Genomic DNA, 18,085 nt, shown 5'->3' on the forward strand with positions numbered 1-18,085 from the left:
AATAAGCTTTCTTTGGAAATTGCCCACCTTGGGTGAAACAGCTGCTTTCGCAAGACAGACACTTCCAGACACGACCACTCAAGGAAGCAAGGGAACAAAACGTCCCCCTGGTCTCTGGGGATAAATTCCAGGAGGGAGAAAGGGTTTGGAGTGCTACTCATCTGTGCCTTTTCTTGCTTTATTTAAAAAATTGCTTCGCTTGAAACACAGCCTGGCAGACTGAGGAACAGCTGGATGTGATCCTGGACTGAACATTTTGAATAATCTTTATATACGTTATTGGCCGATGGACCATCGGAAGTCCTCCTTATTTCTTCTCTCTCTATTTATCTTTCCCTTCTAAGATTTCAGGTTTGGGAGTTTTCTCCTGCTCTCTACCTATATTCATGTTTTGTTATGTCTTTTGAGGCCCGCTAAATGAAGGTACACACAAGGAGGAGATGGATGGATGGATGAAGGACCCTCCGTGAGCGGCATGGAAGGGAGGGTCTCTGGGGGGGGGCACTGGGGGAAGGAAGCAATGAGGCCTCCTGACCGCCTTTCGCTGCTCGCTGGCTGCAAGCTCAGGGGGCCTACTGCTCTACATACCCTGCATCTAGCACACTTATATAGGTCACCGCAAGCAGCCAATGCGTTTCCGTTGGCAGGGCTGTAACTATTTCTCACTCCCCCCCCCACTGGCTATTCTATGCATCGAAGCCTCCCTCCTTCCCAGGGGGTTCTTCCCGGGGCAGGCGGGTGTTGTGGGGGTGGCTTGAAAGGGTTTCTGCCCGCCTCTCCTCCTTGCCTGCATTGCAATTTCACCGACATCTGGCTCCTGGGAGGCCCCTGCGGCAGGAGCAGGCTAACTAAATGGATTAAAGAGTGAAACTGGAAACCGCCGGCACCACATGCCGCCGTAAACACACCTTTGCCAATTACACACTTATTTGCACTTAGAGGCACACTCACAGAGGAAGCCTGGCACTAACAGACCCAGCACATGCGCCATCTGCTCTGGAGGAGACCCAAAGGAATCCATCTCGGAAGGCGAACACACACACCGTTCCGTAACAACCATATTCAGTTTCACAAGGATGCATTAAAAAGAGAAGAAGAGTTTGGATTTGATATCCCGTTTTATCACTACCTGAAGGAGTCTCAAAGCGGCTCACATTCTCCTTTCCCTTCCTGCCCCACAACAAACACTCTGTGAGGTGAGTGGGGCTGAGAGACTTCAGAGAAGTGTGACTGGCCCAAGGTCACCCAGCAGCTGCATGTGGAGAAGCGGGGAAGCGAACCCGGTTCACCAGATTACAAGTCCACCACTCTTAACCACTACACCACACTGGCTCTCAGGGGGAAGAACAGCATCAGGCCAGTGGCCCATTGAGTCCAACAAGATGCTCCAAAGAGGACAGCTGCAAGGATTCAAGCACCATGCCATCTCTCCAGTGTTAGAAATCAGCCAGGCGCCAGGCGCGTTTTGCGACGGGCACATCTGATGGCAACCGCATTGAGATCTCTGGATGCCAGGATGGCAAATGGGGAAAGCAAAGGGTCACTTAGAAATGGACCCGAAATATTTTCCTTGAAGCTTGATTATGTTTTATTCTGGATTGTTTTACAGTGGTACCTCTGGTTGCGAATGAGATCCGTTCCGGAGGCCTGTTCACAACCTGAAAAGAACGCAACCCGCGTCTGCGCGTGTGCGGGTTGCTATTCACCGCTTCTGCACATGCTGTGACATCATTTTGTGTGTCTGCATGTGCGCGAGCGGTTAAACCCGGAAGTAACTCTTTCCGGTACTTTCGGGTCGCCACGGAACACAACCTGAGAACACGCAACCTGAAGCAAACGTAACATGAGGTATGACTGTATTTGATGTTTTAACGTGCTTGTAAACTGCCTTGAGACTTGTTCTTTCAACTATAATGCGGTATAGAAATGAAAACAACAACAACACTCCTCTGCAAAATAAAAAACAAAGGCACCTAGGCATTCAACATACCCTCCAACGTTTCCGCAATGAAAAACAGGGACGTCCCATTCCACAACAATAATTTTACTATTTATACCCCACATATCTTACTAGGTTGCCCCAGCACTCTGGACAGCTTTCAACATATATAAACATGTAACAAAACATGAAACATTATAAAACTTCCCTATACAGAGCTGCCTTCAGATGGCTCGGGGGTCAGATAACTCCATACCCTCCAACATTTCTCCGATGAAAATAGGGACGTTCTAAGGAATAGCAGGACATTAAATCGGAAACCGTGATGGCTTCTCTATATCAGGGACATCCCTGGAAAATAGGGACACTTGGAGGTTTTGATTCCATTTTGGCGACCATAACCTAAGTTTAAGGGACGCGGGTGGCGCTGTGAGTTGAACCCCAGAGCCTAGGACTTGCTGATCAGAAGGTCGGCGGTTCAAATCCCTGCAGTGGGGTGAGCTCCCGTTGCTGGGTCCCTGCTCCTGCCAACCTAGCAGTTCGAAACCACGTCAAAGTGCAAGTAGATAAATAGGTACCACTCCGGCAGGAAGGTAAACGGCGTTTCCGTGCGCTGCTCTGGTTCGCCAGAAGCAGCTTAGTCCTGCTGGCCACATGACCGGGAAGCTGTATGCCAGCTCCCTCGGCCAGTATAGCGAGATGAGCGCCGCAACCCCAGAGTCAGCCACGACTGGACCTAATGGTCAGGGGTCCCTTTACCTTTACCTCTAACCTAAGTTTAGGGTGCCATTTGGCAATTCAGTTATATATCTGAGTTCCTAACACTGCGACTCCCCTCCTGTGGTTTCCAGGAACTGGGATTCAGAAGCATTTACTGCCTCTGAAGGTGGAGGCAGAGCAGAGTAGGCACTGAGAGCCCTTCTCCTCCTCCATGAATTTGTCTAAAGACAAAAGACACACACACACACACTTTCCCTCTCTCCCTGGCAGGAGGTTTAGGCATTGCCAGTCTTCATGAAGCGACCGCGTTGAGCTTTTGGAACAAAAGCATAACTGCTGCTGTCATAATTGGAACAAGCTGGGACGTCTCTCTGTGTGAGTGCGTGTGCATGTCTCTTTTCCTGTGAACAGACATGATCTTTGGGTGATGGAGTTGCGGGAGGGAAGCTGCTTCTGATTATCCGGGCCCAGAGAGTAGTTTGGGATGAGTGCTGGTCCAGAGAGCCTTACTGCAGTGGGGAGAGATATCTATATTTCCCTTCTTCTTTTTTAATAAAAGGTTCTCTTGGATTGGTCGGAGAAGAACAATCCTTCAAAAGGAGATTTAAGAACAAGCAAAAAGCAAACCGGATGGTTCAATTTCTTTTTCTCTCTGTTTCTCATTTTCCCAAGCTTAAATTCTCCCCAATTCTGCAACGGTTTGGATTGTTTTTAAAACTCAAAAGGGTCTCCGTTCTCCAGAGCCATGCACATTTGTGTGCCGTTTTCCCTGACAGACACATTTTTGCTTTCGCAAGCAATGCCTGCTAACACCACCTGTGCTTCTACAGTTATTGTTGCCACCGTGCGCATTTTACGTAGCTTCCCCCCGCAGCACACATTTCTGCCTGGTTTTGTCTTATCTGGTCAGGAGCCACATCACAAAATCTGGAGAAGTGAGAATTCCAAAGGCCGGCTGCCAAGGAGTCAGGAAGGCAAATGGAACAGGATTTCTTCCCTGCGCTGAATTTCAAGAGCGCTCCAGGATTTCCGGCAAGAGTCTTTTCCCAGCCCTCCCTAGAGAGACGGGTGTGGGGTGTGTAGGGGGGTGAACCTGGGACCTCTCTGCATGCAAAGCGTGTGCTCCACCCACTGAACCACATGGCCCTTGTGCAATCCAGGAGTCATGTTTCAGCATTCTCTGTGATGTGGCAGAGCATCCTGGGCTTTTCAACAAAAACGCTTCTCAGTTCAACAGAGAGCTGACTATTTCTCATCTTCTCATCTCTCTTCCTTCCCCTCCTCCCTCCTAGATCGAGAGACTCAGACAATATTAAATGCTAAATGATGCCTTGTGGTTGGTAGTCTGGGGATCATCTGGATAGGAAGACGAACAGCCCCCGTCAGGGACTCATCTTTGTCTTCCATTACACAAGAAAGCTTTTCATCCATCAAACAGGGACCAATAAATTGGGGTTCCCTCCCTTTCTGTCTTTTTAAAACATTATCTCATGCTTTGTTTCCATTCCCACTTCTCTCCCTGGAATAAGCTGGAGGAAGCACCCTTGAAAGAAGCATCCTCAGCCAGACCACCCATAGAATCACAGAATTTTAGAGTTGGAAGGGACCCCGAGGGTCATCTAGTCCAACCCCCTTCAATGAAGGGATCACAGCCATCCAACCTGTTTAAAAACCTCCCCAGAAGGAAAGCCCACCACCTTCGGAGGTCACCTGGTTCACTGCCAAGCAGCTCTTGCCATCAGAAAGTTCTACCTAATATCTAGGGGTGCGTGTGTAATGGAGTTACTGGGGGGGCGGTGCTAGGAGGCAACGGGGGAAATGACCTTGGAAAGCTGGTTTCACAGGATCAGTGGCGTAGCATGGGGGGTGCAGGGGGGCCGGCCGCACCGGGCGCAACATCTGGGGGTTAGGGTTAGGGGGCGCAAATCCATGGGTTAGGGGGCGCAAATTACTTGCCTTGCCCCGGGTGCTGACAACCCACGCTACGCCACTGCACAGGATCAAGTTCATCACTTTTGTTGAATTAACTAAACTAAATAGTTTTAATGGGATTTTGAATCAATGTGGAATTCATCGTTCTGAATTTTACGGTGTTGCCATCTGCCTTGGTGCATGCTGCTATTATGAATGATGCTTTCCGTGGGGCAAGCACTGGGGATAAGTTTATGGAACCAATGTTCATGTCAGTGCACCTTTCAACCAATGTCAGCGACTGGGCTCAATAACTGGTTCTGCCCTGAATGGGCTAGGTGACTGGAGCACTTTCAGAGACCTTCCAGTCCTGGAAAATAGGTCTCAGGGCACTGGATTCACAACTGTGAGCACCAGACTCAACAGAGTATAAATAACGTGGAAGCTAGCTGTGAAGCATAACTCCTTTTATTTCTAATAGCTACTACAAACTAACTAACTAACTACTGGCTTGCATGAGTGTTACAGCTCACACTCAGCCACCTAGTCACTCTCTCCACACACAGAGTCAGGCAGGCAGTCAGGAGCGGAAGAGTAAAAGCGCAGTTTCCGCCCCCTCCTCTCTCAAAACATCAGATCAGGAGATTCTGGCAATGGGAGGGGTGAAAATAGCAACAATCTCCCCCTTTCCATACCAACCATTGCAGAATCTAACACATTTGCAATTTATGTACGTATACAGCGAGTTAAAGCTCTGGTTTTCCCAGTAGTGATGTTTGGAAGTGAGAGCTGGACCATCAAGAAGGCTGATCGCCGAAGAATGGATGCTTTTGAATTGTGGTGCTGGAGGAGACTCTTGGGAGTCCCATGGACTGCAAGAAGATCCAACCTCTCCATTCTGAAGGAAATCAGCCCTGAGTGCTCACTGGAAGGACAGATCCTGAAGCTGAGGCTCCAAGACTTTGGCCACCTCATGAGAAGAGAAGACTCCCTGGAAAAGACCCTGATGTTGGGAAAGATGGAGGGCACAAGGAGAAGGGGATGACAGAGGACGAGATGGTGGGACAGTGTTCTCAAAGCTGACCAAACTGGGGGAGGCAGTGGAAGACAGGAGTGCCTGGCGTGCTCTGGTCCAAGGGGTCACGAAGAGTCGGACATGACTAAACGACTAAACAACACCACAGCGAGTTGCTCCCTGTTAACAACTTTGGTTAGTGCATCGGCAGGTATTTCTTTCCCTGGCATATAGGACACTTTCACAATTCCTTTCTGGATGCATTCTCTAGCTCGTGAAGCTTAATCTGCAGATACTTTGTTCTCTGTTTGCATCCTTCAGAGTGGAACAAAGCTATGGAAGCTTTATTGCCCTGATAGACCAAGCAGCTCTTGCCATCAGAAAGTTCTTCCTGATATCTAGAGGTGCGTGTGAGATGGAATTACCTCAGGGGGGATGTGTGCTAGGAGGCAATGGGGAAAATGACTTTGGAAAGCTGATTTCACGGGATCAAGTTCATCAGTTTTGTTGAATTAACTAAACTAAATAGTTTTAACGGGATTTTGAATCAATGTGGAATTCATCGTTCTGAATTCTAGGGCGTTGCCACCTGCCTTGGTGAATGCTGCTATTCTGAATGATGCTTTCCGTGCGGCAGGCACTGGGGGTGAGTTTATGGAACCAAGGGAGGGACCTAAAGCAGTTTGGGAACACTTCTCTTCCCTAAAGCAAACTAGGATCATTAGGTAGGATGGTGGAGAGCTTGAAGCAGCACCGGCAGACTCCTCTGCCAGCCAGCCCTTCCTTGAGATTTTGCAGCATCCTTGGGCAACTTACGACACGGATGAGCTCGTCGCACGGTTTGCCCATGTGCAAAAATGGGAGGGAGAGGGGCTGCATGCTCACAAAACAACCACCCTCAAAAGGACGCGGCCGTAACTGAGACGGCGTGGAATTAATTTCCCAGATATTACAGGCCCTTGGGTCACTCTCTGCCTATTACGCCAGCTCCTCTTCATATCATGCTGATAACATTGTGGAAAATTACTTCCAGCCTTTAAAAGGGCACTCCCTGCTTTCAGGCAGAAACGACCCCGGGTCTGAGCTCATCATCAGCTCGGCTACTCTGGCAAGGCAAACAAGCGCTGCCGACATTTCCTCGCAGCTGAGGCCGCCCAAAGGGCTCCTTTGATTGGCACCACCTCCCCAGACCCAGGCAGGGCAGGCGATGGCACTGCAGAGCAGGGAGCTGCCTTAGGCCAGGTCAGACCGTTCTGTGTCCACCCGGGTCAGCAGCGCTTAGGACACTGGTCAGTAGAAGCTCTCAAGGGTTTGGACAGGGCAGGGGGGTGGCCAGCCTTAACCCAGAGACGCCGCGGGGGCTGAGTCCAGGACCCTCGGCATGCAAAGCAGCTATCAGTCTGGCCGCCCACATAATAATAATAATAATAATAATAATAATAATAATAATAATAATAATAATATATTATTTGTACCCCACCCATCTGGCTGGGTTTCCCCACCCACTCTGGGCGGCTTCCAACAAAGATTAAAAATACATTAAAATGTCACACATTAAAAACTTCCCTGAACACAGCTGCCTTCAGATGTTTTCTAAATGTCAAGTAGTTGTTTATCTCTTTGACATCTGATGGGAGGGTGTTCCGCAAGGCGGGCGCCACCACCAAGAAGGCCCTCTGCCTGGTTCCCTGTAGCTTTGCTTCTCGCAATGAGGGAACCACCAGAAGGCCCTCGGCGCTGGACCTCGGCGTCCGGGTGGAACGATGGGGGTGGAGACGCTCCTTCAGGAGCAGGTCAGCAATAATTACACGGCGTAAGTGGAGCCAACTCTTTATTAATGGAAACAAGGTCTACTCAGGAGGCCAGGCCTAGAGCACAGGAGCTCATCCTGGGAGATCTTGCCCGTATGGGGCAGAAGTGGGGACTGAGGTTCCCTGCCTTCCCACAGCTGCCTCACTCTCCTCCCCCACCGCAGGCCCTTCCCAAGGAATCTGAGACTATGCCCGTGTCTCTGTCTTTGCTCCTCCTGCTTCATATCTCTCCTGGTCTTGGGAGACCAGTTGGGAGGAGAGCTTGTTGCAGCAGGAGGGGGAGACCCCCTGGCGTCTTCACCAGCCTGACTGATTTCTGCCTCTTGGCCTCCTGCTTTAACTGCTGCCTCTGAATCTGCAGTGCTCTCTGCTACAGACTCTTCCTGCTCACTGAATCCTGTTGCCTCTTCTGCGTCCGACACCTTCTCCTCCCAGTCTGCTTCCTCTGACCAGGCAATATCACCCCACCACCGACCCCTGGCTCTGAGCCTTCTTCCTTTGGGGGTTTTCTTGGGGGTTCCCCAACTGGTGCCCTCCTACCACTCCTCAACATCCAGCCAGTCCAGGACATCAACTTTCCAGGGGCCACTGGCCAGCGGAGCAAGGTTGTCCTGCGTGGAGGGTGGCAACACAAAAGAAGACCTCCTGGTCCCCTGCCCACTCTGGGCATGAAGGGAGGAAGCTGGCTCTGGGGTGTGTGTGTGTGTGTGTGTGTGTGTGTGTGTGTGTGTCGGGGTACAGATGACTGCCAACTTGTGATTTGGGAATTCTAAGCCAAGAGAGCAACCACCACAGCTCCCTTTTGTGGGGCGAAGATGAGCGTGGGGAGCTATGGTAACGGATCCTGCCTAAATGCCACCAAAAGAGGTGCCTTGCAGATCTTTGCTCTGGAGAAGAGAATTCCCTGCAAGGATGCTCAGCAGAGTCGGTTGCCGGGCAACAGGTTCTCCTCCCACCTTTTCCCTCCTGAGATGCTCTGCTCAAAGATCTCTCGTGTTGACAAATGCCTCATCCTACTCTCCAGACCCCAAGATCTCCCTGTGTTGATGTTGTGGTCTCTGGACTCGCATGGTACCAACAGCCTGGACGAACTGCAAGGCAGGGCCACAGATCCTCCTGCTCCCCGCCAATCGTGTACCCACACTGCACACCGTCACTGGATGCAGCCCAGATGTGTATCTTAGACCCATGGAATGGATACCCGCCCAGCAAATGTGTTTTCAAAGAGCAAATTGCGTTAAGAGCAGCCGCCGGGGGCCAGAGAGGAAGGAACAGTAGAGAGAGAGAGGAGGTTGGAGGACCATCTGCCGGGGTTCCTGCATTGCTGGGGTTGGACTAGATGACCCTTAGGGGTCTCTTCCAGTTCTATGATTCTGTGAAGCAGCTAGCCAGGCCAGGCATCTTGGCTCAGTGGGGCTGACCGATGGGGCTCTCAGGTTGCTCCTTGCATGGGACCGCGTCTACCTCTTGCATGTACACAAAACAAAACAGAGCAAGGGAAATGCGAATTCTGCAACCTGAGCCATCCCTTGCACCATTTGCTCTGCAGTTCCTATTCCTTCCCGGCGTTGCTGATGGCAGGGAACGCCCCCGGCCACCTGAGAACCCGGCTCAGCCCTGTCTCCTCTGGGGAGGAAGGGAAAGGAGAATGTCAGCCGCTTTGAGACTCCTTTGGGTAGTGATAAAACAGGATATCAACTCCAAACTCTTCTTCTTCTTCTTCTTCCTGACACCAGCTCTAGGTTCTCAAGCCCCACTTTCCCACCAAAGAGAAGCTGACCTTCTCCAGAGGCCTGGCTGGGATGATGCCCTCCACAGCATCCTGCGCTTCCGCTCTGCTCCTCCACAACCTCAACGCTCCGCGCACGCTTCCTTGCAGGAAGGAGGGAGCAAAATATGAGCAGAGCGGAAAGCTGTCCAGCAACAAGAGCCTTCCGTTTGAATGCCAGCGAAATGGAGGGGGAGGAGGAGGAGATGGGCTTTGTTGCCCAGCACTGTCCCCCCCCCATCCTCTCCCCCCTCCCGCTGCCATTATCAGGATGCTGCCGCTGCCTCCTCCACCAGACTGTTCTGCCAGGAAGAATCACATCTCCCAAGCCTCACAGAGTCATTCCCGGAGGAAGCCCAGCTACGCTGCCTACCAGTACGACTCTCGCCCCATTCGCTGTCAAAATTAGGTCAGGCTGCTCTCACAATGGTGTTTCTCAAGATCCCTGCTCAGAAATGATTTCTCCGTAACATGGTAGTAAGAAAACACACATACACACACTTTTTTCAAAATAAAAAGCACACCATTGTTATCAGTGCCACAAATCCTGCAAATGGAAAACAAACACGAAGGTATCTTCACACCTGAGCCACAGATGGGGGGGAAAGGGGGCTATGGGAAAAGAGAAAGTATTTGTTGATTTTTCAAACTCTTTGCTGACAAGCTCCTGTTATTCCAGGTAGAGAACGTGCTCTGTGTGGAGGGGAGGTTTTTAAGCAGAGGTTGGACAGTTGTCTGTCATGGATGCTTTAGCTGAGATTCCCGCATTGCAGGGGGTTGGAATAGATGCCTCTGGGGGTCCCTTCCAACGCTAGGATTCGAAGGACCCTGGTTCATTCCCTGCAGCTTCCGCCCTACTTAGTCACTGGCCTTTAGCCCTGGAGCTCAGCCACCAGTGGCAAAACACAGTCCCAGGTTAAGGGGATTTTTGGCCTGCAAGGACCTTCAATCGTGTACCCGACCGCTTGGCCCTTCAGAGTCCTCCGTACTGTGGAGGCCGGCAGAACGCATTGCGCTTGTTTTGCCCCTGAACATTCCCCCTGCGAAAGGAGGCCTTTTGCGGAGGCCGCTTTGCTCACCAGCAGAGGCTTGCAGCGCGCTTCTCGTCTGCTCACCTAAGGCGAGCAGCAAGCACCCCCAGGGGAGCAGCAGGGGAGCCTGCCCCCCTCTCCTGCCATTCACATCCCTCCAGCCAGGAAACCCCTTCACACTTCCCCATGAGGAAGCTTGCTGTCCTCGCTCCCTGAGCAGCTCCAGAGAAGTGGCCCTACTCTGAGTAAGGCACCCAGTGTTCCATCCTCTGCGCAGGGGCGGCTCTGCAAGGCCTGGATCTGTTACCTTTGTTTTCTTTGTGAAATGTGTATTTCCCACCCCCCCCTTCTCCCCAAAGAGCCTCTGGATTGGCTGTGCCAGGAATGGACCCGGGGGCTTCTCCTAGGACCTTAGGGTGAAGGGTGGGCAATTAATTAAGCGGGGCTGCCCTTGAAGCTGATCCAGAAACTCCAGCGGGTACAGAATGCTGCGACGAGACTCCTTATGGGGTCTTCGCTGCGGGATCACATTCACCCGGTGCTATACCAGCTGCACTGGCTCCCGGTGGAGTCCAGGGTCAGGTTTAAGGTGCTGGTTTTGACCTTTAAAGCCCTTCACGGCCTAGGACCCTCATACCTACAGGACCGCCTCTCCCGGTATGTCCCACGGAGGACCTTAAGGTCCACAAATGACAACACCTTGGAGGTCCCAGGTCGCAAAGTGGTTGGATTGGCCTCAACTAGGGCCAGGGCCTTTTCAGCACTGGCCCCGATGTGGTGGAACGCTCTGTCACAAGAGACTAGGGCCCTGCGGGACTTGACATCTTTCCGCAGGGCTTGCAAGACAGAGCTGTTCTGCCCGGTCTTTGGTTTGGACTCAGTCTGGCCCTTATGTTTCCCTTCCCTTATGGTCTTGATCTATGGGCTAGTACTAAAATGAGGCTGCCTTTTAAATTGCATCTTAACCTGTATTTTAAATTGGTTTTTTCCCTTATTATGTTTTTGCTGTAATTTTACTGGTGTTAGCCACCCTGAGCCCGACTCTGGCAGGGGAGGGCGGGGTATAAATAAAATTTATTATTATTAGTAGTAGTAGTAATTATTATGATTATTAATTTGGAGGAAGGAAGTTGGAGGAGGAGGAAACACATGTTTTCTGGAAGGGGGGAGTGAACACACTTGACATGCCAATGCTTGGGGCATTGGCTTGACTCTGACACTGCATCACTGACTTCCTAAACATGCCTTGCAGGGGGTTGGACTAGATGGCCCTATGATAAATACAAGATGGGGGACACCTGGCTTGAGAGCAGTACATGTGAAAAGGATCTAGGAGTCTTGGTTGGCCACAAACTTGACGTGAGCCTACAGTGTGACGCGGCAGCTAAAAAAGCCAATGCAATTCTGGGCTGCATCAATAGGAGTATAGCATCTAGATCAAGGGAAGTAATAGTGCCACTGTATTCTTCTCTGGTCAGACCTCACCTGGAGTACTGTGTCCAGTTCTGGGCACCACAGTTCAAGAAGGACACTGACAAACTGGAACGTGTCCAGAGGAGGGCAACCAAAATGGTCAAAGGCCTGGAAACGATGCCTTATGAGGAACGGCTAAGGGAGCTGGGCATGTTTAGCCTGGAGAAGAGGAGGTTAAGGGGTGATATGATAGCCATGTTCAAATATAGAAAAGGATGTCACATCGAGGAGAAAGGTTGTTTTCTGCTGCTCCAGAGAAGCGGACACGGAGCAATGGATCCAAACTACAAGAAAGAAGATTCCACCTAAACATTAGGAAGAACTTCCTGACAGTAAGAGCTGCTTGACAGTGGAATTTGCTGCCAAGGAGGGTGGTGGAGTCTCCTGCTTTGGAGGTCTTTAAGCAGAGGCTTGACAACCATATGTCAGGAGTGCTCTGATGGTGTTTCCTGCTTGGCAGGGGGTTGGACTCGATGGCCCTTGTGGTCTCTTCCAACTCTATGATTCTATGATTCTATGAGTCCCCTAGACTACAATTCTGTGAGTCAATAAACTGTATTTGCAGCTGGTCACGGGGGGCTCCTGGCAGCCCCTTCACCCTCCTGTCCAGAGGGCGGGGGTGGATGAGGCCTCCCTATCTCCCCCTGCCAGGGGAAGCCCATAATATTAATTCACTCACCGTGTTTCTATCTCATGTTTTCCTCCAAGAAGCCCCTGGTCCTCCCCTTCCTCACTGAATCCCCACAACCACCCTGCGAGGTAGGCAAGGCCGAAAGTGGGCAACTAGCCCAAGGTGAGCTCCATGGCTGATCGGTGATTCGAACCCGGGTCCCTCGCGCCCGACGCTCTGAGCGCACCTGCTCTGCTTCTCCCCACACCGTGGGGGCTGAGAGAGGGCAGCTTCCCCAGGACTCCCATGGCGGGGGGTGGGGGGTGGAGATGACACACCCAAGCAGCCTAGATAGGGGTCTGGGAAGCTGGACGGCTGCTGGAGCCCCACTGGTTTCCCTGCATGACCCCCTTCCCACCCCTCTCTTCGCAAAGCCGCCTCAGTCGCCGTCCAAAGACAAGGGGGCCCTTGATTCCCAAGGCTCGGCCCACGCCTGCCCCTCACTAATGCCATTGTCCTTGTTCACGGGGGGGGGGAGCGACGGTGCCGGACAGAGGGGGCCATTCATGCAGTCTTTGCCCCCCTTCCTGTGCAGCTGCAAGGGGTCAGCCGGATGCAGCAGGCTCCCTCTGGAAGCTGAAGCAACGATGAGCCTGGCCCAGAAACTACAAGCAAGAGAGTGCTGCCCCTGGGCATGTGCAAAGGGCGTGTCTCTCACCACTGAGCAACCGCTGCCAGGATCCAGAGATGGCAGCAAACAGTTTCTAGGATAGCATCCTAGTGGAAGGAGGTGGTTGGGCAGGAGATCTGGGAATGTCGCGAAGTGAAATGTTGGTGGCAAGGAAGGCCCCACTCTGTACCCCACCAAAACCCTGCCTCTCTCAGAATGGATTGGCAAGGGCCCCTCAAGGGACATCTAGTCCAACCCCCTGAAATGCAGGAATCACAGCCGAAGGATCCCTGACAGGCGGCTACCCAACCTCTGCTGAAGACCTCCAAGGATGGAGAGGTCATCACCCTTCCACTGTCGGACAGCTCTTGCCCTCAGAAAGGTCTCCCTGATGTCCAGCCGGAATCTCCTTTCTTGTGACCTGAAGCTGCGAGTTCGAGTCCTACCCTCCGGAGTAGAAAACAAGCCTGTTCCTCTTCCATGGGCAGCTCTTCAGACAGATGAAGCTGGCTCTTTTGTCCCCTCTCAGCCTCCTCTTCACCAGGCTAAATATCACTCTTTGCACTCATACTGGAAATATGTGCATGTGTTGGCAGTGGGTGAGGCCTGACCCTTTGCCCTGCCGCAGTCCCAGTGGAAACCTCCACCCTACGACCTGAGAAATGCTCTGGCAAGGAAGACCACTGGCCACGGAACTCGCTTCCCCCAGATTTGCTGTGGCTCATTAGCCCCTCTCCGAGGTCCCAAGGGCAGACCTAACCGAGGGCCAGTTTTTGCACTCTGCACGTGCTCTGAGTCCTCTACGCTCTACCTCACCATGTGTGCCACCCTGTCCCCCACACTGCCTTCTCCCCTCACAAATCCACAGAGGGGCCCTGGAAATGATATATAATGAACTGGAAAAGGTATTTAAATATACCTTCCTGAAGAAACCAGAGGCTTTTCTCCTGGGCATGGTCGGCCAATTGGTGCCAAAGAAGGACAGAACTTTTTTTATGTATGCAACAACAGCAGCAAGAATACTCATCACGAAGTATTGGAAGACACAAGATTTACCCACAAGGGAAGAATGGCAGATGAAGGTGATGGACTACATGGAAATGGCGGAAATGACTGGCAGAATCCGAGACCAGGGAGAAGAGTCGGTGGAAGAAGATTGGAAGAAATTTAAAGACTATTTACAGAAATACTGTAAAATTAATGAATGTTAAAGGGATGTTGGATTGAAAACAAGCGGTGTTGGTTAAAAGATTAACAAGAATATGTAAATATGGATTGATAATGGTGGTAAATATATATTTATTATAGGTTAAGATGTTGAGTAAGGATAAATGATAGAGGGTAAGGATTTGCTGAACTAAATATCTGAACTGGAATACAAAGAGGGAGGTGTGAGGAGGTCAAGAAACTAGTGAATGAAGTATAAGATATGAAAATACTAATCTTTTTTTCTGTTTTGTTTTTTGGTGTTTTTTCTTCTTTTTTCTCTATTTTGTTAACTGTTCTCTATTGTGTACTTCTATGTGTTTTGTTGTGTATTTTCTCATTTTTGTAGTTTTTTGTTTTGTTTTTGTATTCTATGTTTAAACTTTGAAGCTTTTGATCGTTTATGAAACGTTAATAAATATTACTTTTTTTAAAAAAAGAAACGACACATTCAGGGGGATTTTTTTCTGTCATGCAACAGACCCTTTTGCAAAGGGGAGGGTGGAGAAGCAGGATCCTGACCCTCCCTGCTTATGGCAATGGGTGGAGGTTGTCAAGGGAGTCAGTGCGCGCTTAAATTCCCCCTCATCCTGTAGGGCTTCTGAGAGCGTAAAGAGCGAAGCCGCGATTAGGTGTGCCTCGGTCAGGCGTGGTGGTTTCTTGGCCAAGATGGGCCAGTGGTTTGTGCATGCTCAGAGGCATGATTTCGCCTCCTAGGCCCCAGGACTGAGAACACGCTTTGAGTCCTGGGTGCAGGTTGTGGGGCTGAGTTCCTGCTCTGTTCTGGTCCAGGCTGAGCCCCCCAGGCAAGCCCCTGGGAGTTGTGGAGGGACAGGGGAGGACAGACCCAGCAGGGTCCCAACGAGGGAGATCATGGGGACGATCCACAAAGGGGGTCCAGGGGGGAGCACTCTGCCCATGTTCAGAGACACCCTCTTTGTTATGAGGCTCTCATATGTCTTTACCTGGGGGTGCAAGGGGTGCAGGGAACCCAGGCGCTGAATTCTGGGGAGCGCAGGCACCCGCCGCTGAACAGTGGCGTAGCGTGGGGGGTGCAGGGGGGCCGGCCGCACCGGGCGCAACATCTGGGGGGGGGGCGCTTGCACTCGCAGCTCTCTGCCCCCTGCTAAAATCCACGGGTTAGGGGGCACAAATTACTTGCCTTGCCCCGGGTGCTGACAACCCACGCTACGCCACTGCCGCTGAAGCTGCCTAAGCTCATAACTATCTAAAAGGTAAAGGTAAAGGTATAGGTAAAGGGACCCCTGACCATTAGGTCCAGTCGTGGCCGACTCTGGGGTTGTGGTGCTCATCTTGCTTTACTGGCCAAGGGAGCCGGCGTACGGCTTCTGGGTCATGTGGCCAGCAGGACTAAGCCGCTGCAGCGCACGGAAACACCGTTTACCTTCCCGCCGGAGCGGTGCCTATTTATCTACTTGCACTTTGACGTGCTTCCGAACTGCTAGGTTGGCAGGAGCAGGGACCGAGCAACGGGAACTCACCCTGTTGAGGGATTTGAACCGCCAACCTTCTGATCGGCAAGCCCTAGGCTCTGTGGTTTAACCCACAGCGCCACCAGCGTCCCCTTAACTATCTTCCTGTTATGAAATAATCAAGCTCGAAAAACAAAATACATATATACCTAGGTATTACCAAAATGTATTCCTACTGTTTCACTAAAGGACTTTCGACTTTGTGCGCTTATTTACCAAAGACGCGCCGCGCCAGCGCTTGTCATTCACAACAGCGGCGCTTCTCAGACTCAACGACAGCGCTTGTCATTCTCAACGGCGCCAAGCACACGAAATTAACTAAATTTGGGGTGCTGGGTGGATCTTTGCACCCCGACAGCGCATATGCTAAAGACAGCCCTGCTCACATGATCAAATCAAGCCTGGCCTACACACGCGTCTGAAGACAAGAGAAAGAGCTGGGTGTGTGGAATAGGATTTCTCGGAGGAGAATGTGATCGACTCTCATCTTTTGTTTATTGCTGCTCTCCCTCCAGCGAGGCATGGGGAAGGCGGAAGCGTCTCACACAAACGCACACGTCTTATCCTCACAACGGCCTCCTGAGGTAGGCAAGCGGCGCAAGGTCACACAGTGAGCTTCCTCGAGGGTAAGCGTCTCCGCCTAGCTCTCCCTGATCCAGCAACTTTTAAAATGCTGCCTTTGTTTTGGGCGGTGGAGCAGGCCAGCCTGGGACCCAACTCTGCTGCCATCAGCATGAAATCGTGCGGGGTTTCAGGAGAAGCAGGACTAAGATGTGGAGATATGCTTCAGAGACCATGGGTCTCTTTTAATTGAAGTATTTTTATGATTGGATATTTAACTGGATGTTTTTTATTGGAAAATCTATAAAAATGATTTAAAAAGAAATAAATGGTGTGGGGTTTCTGCAGAACTGGATCCTTGTATTCTCTGGGAGAGGGGGGGGCCACTTCAGTGGGTCAGAGCAGGGCTCTCCGGGAGTGGAGTCCGGGCACCGAGACCCCGGCCTTCTCTCCTGGACCTCCCTGTAAACTTGGGGTTGTGCCCCCCAGCGCCACCCCAGAGAGGACAGCACAGAGCCTGTCTCTCGGTGGCCAGCACCCCATGGCAGGTATCTGTCACCAGAGTGGGCTGGAGGCCAAGTCTTGGGCTGGGGGGGGCAGTGCTGGGAGGCCTGAGACACACCCTCGTCCACGGGGGGCTCCTCCCTCCCACCCACCCCCGGGGGCAGGGGGGTGCTTGCCCACAGCCAAAGGCAGGTCCAGGGGAGAGGAGCCCCCAGCTGCACCCCAGACCCATTTATTTGCACAGGGTATCCATCTGTGGGGGGGGGGTTATTAGGTGCCAAAATTGAGGGGATGCGGGAAAAGAAGATGCCACAGGCAGGGGGGAGGCAGCGGCGGCAGCTTCTGTCAACAGCCACTTGGAGAGACAAAAGGAGACCCCCTTGGACGGGCAGGGGGGGCCTCTTAGCCGGCCCCCTCCCTGCCTCAGGCTGGCCAATGCGTGCGCAGGAGGTCACCTCCACACCGGGAGGGATGTGGCGGTTTCTGCGTGGCTGCTTTTGTTGTGTGGCGGGAGCTGATTAGCCCCGGACCCCCTCCTGGGCTTTGTTGCCCCCTCGGCTCAGCCCCTCCCACTGCGAGGAGGCCAGATGGAGGAGCCTCTGACAGCCCCTGCAAAGGAATCTCAGACGTGACAGCGCAGAAACCGAGGCAGCAGGCCCAGCCGCCACTGCGGCCAGCGCAAGCCGGACACCCAGGTGCGCGGCCCAGCAGGCGGAACGTGAGCCGTGGGTCCCCGGAGCCGCCGGGTGCAGGATCCCACCATTCCTCAGATAGTTAACACCCCCAGGACCACAGACAGTCAGCTCTGTGAAGCAGAACAGGGCTTCACCTCCGATGGAAGGGAGAGCGTTGGGAGGGGAAGTGGGCAAGGCTGCCAAAGGGCTGCCTTCAACCAACGTGCATGTGGCCTTGAAGACAGCCTGGGTGTCCTTTGCAGAGTCTTTGTCCCACCCCCCTGCTCGCTCACTTGAGTAATGGGCCTGGATGCGCTTGAGGGAGAGGAGACTGAAAGATGAAATGAGAGCCATCTTCAGATATGGAAGACAGTGCAAGCTTGTTTTCTCCTGTTCTGGAAGGAAGGACCCCAAGCAATGGGTTCAAATGACAACAGAGGAGATTCAACGCGAGGAAGAACCTTCTGACAATAAGAGATGTTCAGCAGTGGAACGGTCTCCCTCAAAAGGTGGTCTTAAACAGAGGCTGGATTCTTTAGCTATGATTCCTGAATTGCAGGAGGTTCCTAGAGTCCCTTCCATCTCTACCATTATTCTACGATTCCATGAATACAAGGCCCAGCCTTGCAGGGCTGGTGTGGGGGCTGCGCAGTCGCTGCGTGCATGTGCAAAGCGTCACCTAGAAACGCCCAAGCCTTA

General features: G+C 52.1%; 1 protein-coding gene across 2 annotated transcripts in view; it reads right to left on the reverse strand.

Moving 5' to 3' along the window:
• The window catches only part of KIF3C (kinesin family member 3C), a 38,778-nt gene that overhangs the window by 19,001 nt on the left and 1,692 nt on the right, over positions 1-18,085 (reverse strand). The window lies entirely within an intron of this gene.

Source organism: Podarcis vaucheri, assembly GCF_965113315.1.
Source record: "Podarcis vaucheri genome assembly, chromosome: 3".
NCBI lineage: Eukaryota > Metazoa > Chordata > Lepidosauria > Squamata > Lacertidae > Podarcis > Podarcis vaucheri.